Genomic DNA, 11,442 nt, shown 5'->3' on the forward strand with positions numbered 1-11,442 from the left:
CATAATTTAACCCTTTAACCACTGGTATAATTCTGGTGAATCTGCACTGTACCCACTCCAAGGCCAATATATTCTTCCTGAAGTTTGATGCCCAGAACTGAATGCAATGCTCCAGATGGGCTCTGACCAAATCTTTATCTGAATTAGTGATGGCACTGGAACTGCAACAGCTTCTTGAAAGCTGTGTTGAGCGACACGAAAATACAATTTACCAGTTACCACCTGGTTGCACAACACCTCCTCTTCAGCAGCAACAGAATCGCAATTATCCTTTCCAAACCAACTTATGGGACAATTTACCATCAGTCCAGGAAACAGAAACCAATTTTATGAGATGGCAAACACTCTCAAAGAGATCTGTGAGAAAATGATTATTATTAAGGTAACTGTGATGTCTAAATAACGTTAGCTTAGAGATTGGATCGTGCCCAAATTAGGTCGCAGTCAGTCTGCAATGGCAGTTGATTGAGCCGAAAGAGATCGGTGGCAGGACCACTGGAAATTGGTCCACCGGCCATCTTGGTATAATGTCGATGTACTGCGGTCACCAGTGTGGCCCCAGAGACAGGTCGTCATGGTAAGGTTGCCAGCACGCCAGGATTTGTTTGGAATCTGCAGGAATTAAATGGTTATTTACTTCTGTGAGTGTTCCAGGAGAAAAATCATAGGAGAGTGTTAAAGTTTCTTTTTCATTTCTTTGAACACGTTTGTTGTTTATTGGTTATAACCAATATAGGAAGGGGTCAGTTGGCAGGAGTGTGCTGTAGAATAATACCAATGGCATGAGTTCAATCTCTGTTCCAGCCTCCTTGCCTTGCCCCATAGTGATATTGTGGCATGAGTCATGCTTAGGAAAACTTGGACAATGAGGATTACAACAACAACAACTACCTGCATTTATATAGTGCACCCAACAGAGAAAAATATCCCAACTGGCTTAGGGAGGGAATTCTAGGGGCTTATGGAGTGTGAAGTGATGGGAAGATGTACAGGAGCTGGAGGAACAGAAAGTTTGGAGGTGCTTGTAGGGCTGGAGTATTTTACAGTGGCAGGAAGGGGTGAGACGACACACCATGGTGAGAATTTAAAATTGGAGGCATCGGGGGACTGGGAGCCAATGTGGGTCAGCGAGGGCAAGGGTGATAGCTGAAGGTCTTAATTACCATTGAGACAAAGCCTTGGGACCAGTTAGCCAATAACAATGTGCTGAGATAGACAAACATTTAGCAAGCTTATCACATCTCCATTATTTAAGATGGGCAGCTGATAAGTTTAGTCCCGTGTAGTGAGTACTGCATAATGACATAGCAAGCTGCTCTGAGTTGCATTATGCAGCCCATTCAGTTATCGACTGGGGCAAATACATTTTCAGCTAAGTTTGTGTCAGCAAGTCCTTGTTATCATTGCTACCAAGTCATTGTTAACAACTCTGAACTTAGTGAATGATTGTGGATTTCATGTTAAGAGAGTGTGGACTCAAGACATTTAAAGAAGGTGGAACGAGCTGACTGCCATATTATGATAATAAGGGCTTGATTGTTCCCCTGCCTCTCTTCGCCACAAACCTGTAAACAGGTTAATCTTACAGTGCTCTCCTTGCTATGTTGATAAGAAGCGAAGAACGGGCCATTAAAAGGGGTTATGAATCAGACACCAGGAGAATAATTTTAACCTCCAACAATGAATGGGTTTGGATCGGGTGGGATGGTAAAATTTTTTAAATGGGAAACACAAATGCAAACTATCTTGATCCTGCCTTCTGGTCTTAATGAAAGTGTGATGGGGAGGATGGCCAACCAACCCGATCCCAGGAGGCAGGTTTCTCATTTCGATATTTTAATGAGGCTGCCTGCCTCAGATTTTACCTCTCTTCCAGTTTTAATGCTGGCTGGTCAGGTTTCTCAAGTCTCAGAATACTCTGCTGTTAAAAGGTTGATGAGGACTACTGTGTGGAAGAAACATTCTTTTCTAGCACTGCTTGTGGGCCAGGTGGAGCAGAAGTGCTTCGCCCCCAACCCCTCAAACTAACTTACTTCCCTCCCATGCTTGGATTCCCCCATTGTGATTGGACCACCCCCCCGCCCCTATGATTACTAACCACACCCCTGCGATTGGACCGCCCTCACAATCACTTGACCTCCTCACCCCCAGTGATCAGACACGCACCCCCCACAATCACCAACACCCCAATTCTGCCCCCGATCTCTCTCCAACCTCCCACAATCAACCATCCCTCCAAAGCTACAAGCCAAGCTGCTGTACCCTCCCCACCTCCCGATCTCTATCCTAGCAGCAGGATACCTACCTTCTCTTGGGCTATGGCCTCTGCTGCAGCTTTCCTCATCCGACAGGGAGACAAGCCCATCAATCAGGTTGGCTTCCAGGTGGGGAACCTGTTGAAAAAAAACATGCACCATTTGGGAAAATTCAGACTTGGGTTTCCTGACCAGAGCTCTTCCCCACCACTTGGAAATCCCTCCCCAGTAAAGATTGGGGCCTAGTAATTCATTAGGGCAGTGACCGTTTTTTGAGTGCAGAACAGTTGCTAAAAGGGTCCAATATATATTGTGTGTGGTGTGCGGCACACTCAGTCCACATCCAGAAGTGATTAGGGCATCCAGTAGTCATTCAGGGCACCCCCTGGAACAGCTGTTAGGCCTATTGCCTCAGTAAATTGGGTGGCCAAACTCCTGCTTCAGGCTCCTTTGCCCAGTTGGGTCAGGGCTGAGTGCAGCATGCATCGGGCATGCTGCGGTTAGTTTTCTCAGCTGCAGAGCAGCCAAACCAACAGTCATTAGAGGAAACCACTGGAGGCTGCCATTGAAAAGAGAATCTGAATGTCGAGCTGGGAGGGGCAGGCGAGCTCCTCCTGGCTCCATATTAAAACAGCAGCCTGCACTTGCCCACATCCACTCCCCTTGCCCAACTTAACTGCAGCCCTCGGCCGACTGATGTCACTCGTACTGGCGTAAAGTTGCCAACTTGGGTTGAATTTCTGGAAATTTAATCATATGATCGTCACCCCCCCCCCCCCCCCCCCCCCAGACAACCAGCCTTTATTCCTCCATCATCGGTCACCTTTGTCCACCTCTTTAGTTCATTCTGGCCCCTTTCTCATTGCCAGGTGATTTTTTTAAATTCATTGTTGGGATATGGTTGCCACTGGTAAGGCTATCATTTATTGCCCATTTATAGTTGCCCTTGATTAGGTGGTGATGGGCCTTCTTCTTCAACTGCTGCCATCTGCGTGATGTAGGTGCTCTCACGGTGCTGTTTGGTCGGCAGTTCTAGGATTTGTAGTGGTTTGACACAGCTGAGTGGCTTGCGAGGCCATTTCAGAGGCCAGTTAAGAGTCAAGCACATTGGTGTGAGACTGGAGTCACATATAGGCCTGACTGGGTAAGGACAGTAGGTTTCCTTCCTGCTGAATCAGTCAGGTTTTTACGGTAATCTAACAGGTTCTTGGTCACTTTTACTGATCCCAGCTTTCATCTTTCAGTTCTGACGCAGCTCATTTTAAGATGAGCAAGATGGTATTTGATCTCTTTTTAAAACTACTTAAAGTCAACAAGGTTGTACAAGACCATAGACAGGCCTCGGTTATAATACTGTGGGTGACGTTGAGGCTTTGGTTCGGGTGCAAAGGAAGGCCAGTAGATTAATGCCCAGTTTGAAGCAATTTTCATAGAGTTAAGACTACACTTTAGAGAAGTGCAGACTGAAGACTGATTTGATCGAGGTTTAGAAGATACTGAAGGGCTTTAGAAAATTTGTTCTACTTAAATATTCCTGCTCCTATGTTCCTATGTCCTAAATAAGTTAAGAGGTTCAGAAGTCACAAGTTTAAGTTGTTTAAGACCAGACCTAGGTTAAATGTTAGGAGGTGGTGTTTTTCCTAGAGAATAGTGGGTGCTTGGAATAGACTCCAGGCTTGTGCTGAATTCCTTCAAGTGTGAGGCAGACCTGTTTCAGGCTGGGGTGGAGATCACCTTGAACATAGAAATACAGGGCCGTCAGGCTGATCTCCTGGACTAGTTTCAATCGCCTAAGAGGGTGGGAGAGGAATTTCCCAGTTCGCCCAAATTGCCCTCGGTTTTCATCTGATTTTCGGCCCCTCCCAGGAGCTTGCATGATTTTGAGTGGGGTAGGGAGTGTATATGTCATATAATAAAAACAAGAAATGCTGGAAATACTCAGCAGGTCTGGCAGCATCTGTGGAGAGAGAAGCAGAGTTAACGTTTCAGGTCAGTGACCCTTCTTCAGAACTGGCAGATATTAGAAATGTGAAAAGCTTTAAGCAAGTATAGCGGGGGGCAAGAGACAACAAAAGAGAAGGTGTTGATAGGACAAGGTCACAGAGAATAACTGACCAGAAGGTCATGGAGCAAAGGCAAACAGAATGTTAATGGTGTTCTGAAAGACAAAGCGTTAGTACAGATAGGGTGTTAATGGACTGAAAACTGAACAGCCACAAGCACAAACATGAAAAAACAGTGGGTAGGCAAACACAACAAACTAGGATAAAATAAAATAAACACATAAAATAAAAGAAAGAAAACCTAAAAATAAAAGTAAGATGGGGGGCCCGTCATGCTCTGAAATTATTGAACTCAATGTTCAGTCCAGCAGGCTGTAGTGCCTAATTGGTAAATGAGATGCTGTTCCTCGAGCTTGCGTTGATGTTCACTGGAACACTGCAGCAATCCCAGGACAGAGATGTGAGCATGAGAGCAGGGGGGAGTGTTGAAATGGCAAGCAACCAGAAGCTCGGGGTCAAGCTTTTGGGCTGAGCGGAGGTGCTCCGCAAAGCGGTCACCCAGTCTGCGCTTGGTCTCCCCAATGTAGAGGAGACCACATTGTGAGCAGCGAATACAGTATACTACATTGAAAGAAGTACAAGTAAATCGCTGCTTCACCTGAAAGGAGTGTTTGGGGCCTGGGATAGGGAGGAGAGAGGAGGTAAATGGGCAGGGGAAGGTGCCGTGGGAAGGGGACGAGGTGGTGGGGGTAATGGAGGAGTGGACCAGGGTGTCGTGGAGGGAATGATCCCTTCGGAATGCTGACAGGGGAAGGGAGGGGAAGATGTGTTTGGTGGTGTATATGTCATGATGCACAAATTGTGTGGGACAGGCTGGATGACCAAGAGAGCCTTTTCCTGTCTGTCATTGTTCGTATGTGTGTAGAATAGTCATTGCCTCAGTCCAAAGTTATTCCACATCAACGTGGGGTTTGAATCACTAAACATTATTTTTCTTCTTCTTCGGTTCACTTAGCATCCTGGGTGAAAGCAAAAACTGAGTCTATAAAAGGGAGCCCGAGTGAAGTTCTTCTCCAGCGCAGGAAGACAGAGAACTGGGGAAATTTTTTTAATGAACTGCATCTAAACTGAAAGATGATGAGGATTACTTGCGTGCCGAAAATCTGGTGGTCGTCATGGAACATTAAGATTCCGAGATGTCTCAGCTAAACCGTTGACAATTAATTCCCACTTCTTTGGGTGTGCCGCATTGTCCCTTTGTAGATGCTGTTGACTTGCCCAAATGTGTAACTGATGTGGTCCTATAACTGTATGTACTGACTGTGGCTGCTATACTTGAACTCACAGTACAATTCTTCCACAATGTATAATGGAAAAGTAAAATATCTTATTGCAAAATATGTTTATATAATCTTACTGACATATGTTGAAGTGACACGATGAAGCAGGAATGAATTTGTCTCATCAAAGAAGACACTGTGGTAACATTTTCCCTTTTTTAGCATTCCATCTGCAATCAATTAAGAGTTTCAGCGCAAATATATTTATCTTTCCTACTGGTGATGGACTGCATTGTAACCTAATATTGAAGTTGCAAATGCGGCATGCATTAAAATATTGACCAGGATGAGCTTAATTTTCATTTTATGTGGCAGTTTAACATTTCAAACCTAAACTATTTCCAACTATAAAAAAGAGGGGATATGTGTCCCTTTGGTGTTTGCATTTATATTGCGCCTTATTTGACTTCAGGATGTCCCAAAACACCCCAGAGCCAGCAAAGTACTTTTGAAATGTCGTCATGGTTGTAAAGTAGATGTTTCAATCTAGAATGAGCAGATTTGAGCTTTTTTTGCTAAGTATTAGCCCAGGATGCTGGGAGAAATCCCTACCTCTGGGATCTTTTATATTCACCCGTCTTCTTGGGGTTCCCGAGACTCTTTTGGCCGAAGTTACGGCAGACCTCTGCTGTGCTCCCCTCCCTCCCCGCAACCTCGTGGAATTTCAACCCCTCCCCTCATGCTCTCTTCACAATTGTGAAACAAGGAATGCAAATGTACAAAAAAACAATCTTGAGTTGACAAATCTGTGGAAAGCAAGCATTGGAATTCAAAGACCTGGAAGTCTGACGTTTCGTTGTCCAAAAGGTCCTCAATTCAAACAGCTATAAGCATTTAGAAGCAATACAAAACCGAGGGGGTAATTTTACTAGCTCGCCCAGCAGGAAACTGACGTAATTGGATCAGTTGCCGCTTTAACATTGCATACGTTTTACTTTCCATTTATTTCAACCAAAAGTAAAATCAGATGGGACGTGAAACAAGTGCCCAATCCAATCCTGTCAAGCTTCCTGCTGTGTGGGTTAGGATAAAATTAATTCCATAATGTGCTGTAAAAATACTGCTTCATGGTATAGAGTTCTGAGAGCTTGGCTAGATCACAGGCAAAATGTTCGACCGTCGATCACAAGACCTTACACCAGCTAATGGCCCATTAAAAAAAGAATTTGCAATGATAAAGCACCATACCAAGTCCTCAGAACATCTTTAAGTACTTCACAGTCACTGGATTAATTTTGAAGTGCGGTCACTGTTGTTCAGGAGCCAAGCTGCACACAGCAAGATCCCATAAACAGCAAATGAGATAAATAATCAGTTAATCTGCTTTTTGGCGGTGTTCATTAAAGGGATGTTGGCTAGAGCTTCATACTCCTCATCAAATGGATTTTTACATCCTCTAGAGCAGGGAGTCAGGGCCTCATTTTAACATTTCAACCAAAAGACAGCATATGTGGCAATATGGCAGTCCCTCAGTCCCGCACTGACATGTCAGCTTAGGTTATACCCTCATAAGTAGTGGGGACTGAACCCACAAACTTCTCAATAGAGGCAAGAATGCTACCAACTGGACCAACCTTATACTCCATGGATATTGATACTTAATGTGTAAGATGGCATTTCCCAAATAAAACTAGGGATGATTAGTCTAGCTACAATTTCAATATAGGTTTGATCCAAACTGACATTACTCTTTCAATCGTCTACAAAAAATATACAAAATTGATCTCTCGCAATTTTAATTGTCACTTTGAGAATTGACTGGGGAGCTGTGAGGTCGTTTGGTTTAAAAGTGCTAATGGTCTCTGCTATAAAAACAGGAAATGCTGGAACCACTCAGCAAGTCTGGCAGCATCTGTGGAAAGCGAAGCAGAGTTAACGTTTCGGGTCAGTGACCCTTCTTCGGAAACGTTAACTCTGCTTCTCTTTCCACAGATGCTGCCAGACCTGCTGAGTGGTTCCAGCATTTCTTGTTTTTATTTCGGATTTCCAGCATCTGCAGTATTTTGCTTTTATTTTAATGGTCTCTGCTAGCTGGTTTGCCCTCTAATTTTTACTTCATTCTCAGGGTGTGGGCATTGCAGGCAAGGCTGGCATTTATTGCCATCCCCAGTGGGCCTTCTACTTTTGTATATTCTTTGTAATGGTTTGATGCAACTGAGTGTCTTCTTAGGCCGCTTCAGAGGCCAGTTAAGAGTCTACCACAATGGCAAGTCTGGATAAGTACAGCAGGTTTCATTCCCTAAAGGGCATTCATGAATCATTTGGGTTTTTATGACAATCCAACAGCTTCATAGTCACTTTTACTGATGGCAGTTTTTTATTTCCAGATTTTCTGAAACTAAATTTGCCTACTGATATAAAGCACTGACTAGTTTCTATCATCAGCTGAAAGCATTCAACAAAGCTTTAATTGGTAGATCCAGTTATTACTGCAATCACACATGCGTTTTTCTGCGGTGCCTTGAAATTGATTCATTGATCAGAAACTGAACTGGTCCCAGCCACATAAATGCTGTGGCTACAAGAGCAGGTCAGAGGCTGAGAATTCTGCAATGAGTAACTCATCTCCTGTCTCCCCAATGCCTGTCCACCATCGTCAGGAGTGTGATGGAATACTCTCCACTTGCCTGGATAGGTGCAACTCCAATAACACTCAAGAAGCTCGACACCATCCAGGACAAAGCAGCCCATTTGATTGGCACTCCACCACCAGCATTTACTCCCTCCACCACCGACGGACAGTGTCAGCAGTGTGTCCCATCTACAAGGTGCATAGCAGCAACTCACCAAGCCTCTTTCAACAGCACCTTCCAAACCCGCGACCTCTTCCACCTATAAAGACAAGGGCAGCAGATGCATGGGAACACCACTGCCCGCAAGTTCTCCTACAAGCCACACACCATCCTGACTTGGAACTATATTGCCGTTCCTTCACTATCACTGGGTCAAAATCCTGGAACTCCCTTCTTAACAGCACTGTGGGTAGACCTATACTCCAAGGACTGCAACGGTTCAAGAAGGCAGCTCACCACCACCTTCTCGAGGGCAATTAGGGATGAGCAATAAATGCTGGACTAGCCAGCAATGCCCACATCCTATGAATGAATCAAAAAAAATCTCTGCTGTTTAAATGAAATATGCACTGGCCTAGATGTGCCTTGGTAGATGGGGTAGATCACACATCCAAAAGATGGGGAATTCCTTTGCAAAAGGTTTGCAAGTAATGTCCAAGATGAAAATACCTTCAAGGACTCATGAAAGTCAACCCCGTCTCCAACATCAAACCTCAGCTCATTGTGAAGGACAAAGTGGATAAGGCATTGCTCATAAATACCGTATTTGCTGAAAAACCATCTGACATTTAAGGTCATGAATCAAAAGTTCCATCGAAGTATAGCCACCCAATCACCTGAATCAAGATCAATCACAATAAAATTAGGTGTTGCGTTTAAAAGAATAATCCAAGAAAATGTATTAGCCCTAAACACGGCGGTACTTCTAGTTTTGAGAACCCTGTCCGAGGAATTAACTACTAATCTGACTCATCGGCTTCTACTATCCCGGTCAATTGGTATTGTCTTAGTCGACTGGAAAGCACACAAATTCTGTCCAAATATTAGTGGCTAGTGTAATGAGTTCTTTATGTTATTTTATGCAACATAATGAGATGCGTGGAGTCCAGTTCATTGAAGGTCTCTAACAGGTTTATTAACAGCTAAACTAGTATGTACAGTACATAGCAAACTATTTACAGAACCTTTGTTTAGGTTGCAGAGTGACCATGGCTTCTAGTCACATGGCTATATCCTGGTACTTAGCTCATTAGCATACTGAGTTCTTAAAGGACATCACTCTAAAGGCGATCATATGACATTCCCTTTCTTTCCAAAGTCTTGTATGCTACAAGTAAAAACACATAAAATTAGATAACATCAAAATTAGTTATACAGGGTAGAGATTATAAAATTTACGAATGCAGAGTCTTAAAAGTCCATATATTGTTTCGATGGTTTGACAACTCTTGCTCGGAGAATTTGCGTCTCAACTGTTGTGGTTTTTTCTGAAGTTTCTCCCTCTCTACATTCAGTTTCTGTTGTTCTGTCTTCAGCCTGTTAATACACTCTGTTGTTTTTCTCAAGATGACCATTTTTGAGGCCTTGTCATTCTTGGAAAGTTCCAGAACCTCATCTCGAAGAGACAACAGACAATGCTTCAACTCATTCCTCCTCTGTCTCTTCAGGACATTGCGTGTCCTTCACATCTCCTCATTCTCTGCGTCTGAAGGCCTGGGGCTTAGGGTAGAGGAATTGTTGGGGGAGGAGTACTTGGCCTCATGGAGGTACCTGTCCATTCTGGCTTGTTTTGATGCTGGCGGCTCTCTAGAAAGCGAAAGTGAGGGTGCGGCATGGTTGTGCAGTTGCTGGATTTCCAGACTGCAGCGTTTGAATCTGGCCAGAGTCTGTGAGTGGGTTCCAGTCCTCGGGAATGCTCCCCACTGCCAGCCTTTGCTTCTCAGTGGTTACAACGTCAATCTCTTCTTCTGAGTCTCTGGAGCATGAAGAAAGACTGCCTGTTTGCAAAGAACTTTCACTATCTGAATTTGGACCTTTATTGTCTTGGTGTGGCATCTTTGAGAAGGGGCTGATACTGTCCAAACAAGAACCACTGAGATCATGGAAGGACTGTGACTCAATCTCAGACATCAGGGAGCTGGACAAAGGGAGTGCATCCTCTATGAGGTGTTGTACGGTATTGCCTTTGAAATCTCCTGTGGCTTCGAACCTGCCCGGGTACATTTGTTGTAGGTAATGGACTGACTCAATGCGGGTATCCTTGGTCTCTTCTGCTGTAATGAGTACCTTGGTGACCTTGTGGATAGTTGCAATGTTGAGGTCCTTACAAGCTGGTAGTTCTGCCACCGCTGGTCCACTCGTGTCTGCCAGGTAAAATATTTGTGGTTTCTATGCTGACTTGCCATAACTGCATTGCATTGTTAGTATGTCACTGCAAGGGATGGGTGACCTATTGTATGCAGTTAACTTTGCAGTTGTCGGTTGTATCATTAATTTCCAATGACTCTGGTACATATCCTTCAGGATTTGAACTGGTAGGATATTTGCACTAGCTCCAGTGTTAATCTTAATCCTGAGTGTGTGTTTTCCAACTTTCTTTGGGCACGTGATGTTAATGGTAGCAATAGCTTCCAATTGTTTGACTTCATCAACACGATGTGTCAGGTACACAATGTGTCAGGTTTACAATGTGAAACACCTGCTCATCTTCTGGCTGAGAATTGCTCCACTCTGAGTCTTGTCTCAGGTCTGCTTCGCTGTGGACTTTGTGTATCGGCTTGCCTTTATGCAGGTCTCTGGTGCTTTCCTTGCTTCTGTTGTTCTGTTGCTGCACCTGTTGTCTCTTTGTTTGTGCCCTACTGTGACTTTTGATTGCGTCATTGGAGCCAGATTTCTTGCAAAGGCAGGCCAGTGTCCTTTGTACCACACACCTTGCACAGGTCTTGAAATGCAGGACAACTTTGCAGTGGGTGGGACAAACCACACTTACCACACAGCTTGCTTGCTCTTTTTGACCTGGTTATCAGGCTGATACTGTTGGCTGCACCTAGTGCTGTTCTTCAGCTACAATGGCTTCGTACTTCCTGCCAATGTCTAGCAGCGCATCAATGCTGTGACTTTTCCTTTTCTCCAAGAGGTCTTTCTGAAATGCTTCAATGGGTGCTGAGACAATCACCAGCTCCGTTAGTCGCTCCAACAGCTCAGTTTCTGAAAAATTGCATTTATTGCCCTTACTATGACATCTGCTGACAAAGTGATCTATTGATTCCTG

General features: G+C 44.2%; 1 pseudogene; it reads right to left on the bottom strand.

Annotated features, from left to right (window-relative positions):
• Positions 1-9,565: 9,565 nt before the first annotated feature.
• Positions 9,566-11,051, bottom strand: LOC137372793 (N-myc proto-oncogene protein-like; annotated as a pseudogene).
• Positions 11,052-11,442: the final 391 nt, after the last annotated feature.

The sequence above is a fragment of the Heterodontus francisci genome, chromosome 1 (genome assembly GCF_036365525.1).
Source record: "Heterodontus francisci isolate sHetFra1 chromosome 1, sHetFra1.hap1, whole genome shotgun sequence".
NCBI classification, from domain to species: domain Eukaryota; kingdom Metazoa; phylum Chordata; class Chondrichthyes; order Heterodontiformes; family Heterodontidae; genus Heterodontus; species Heterodontus francisci.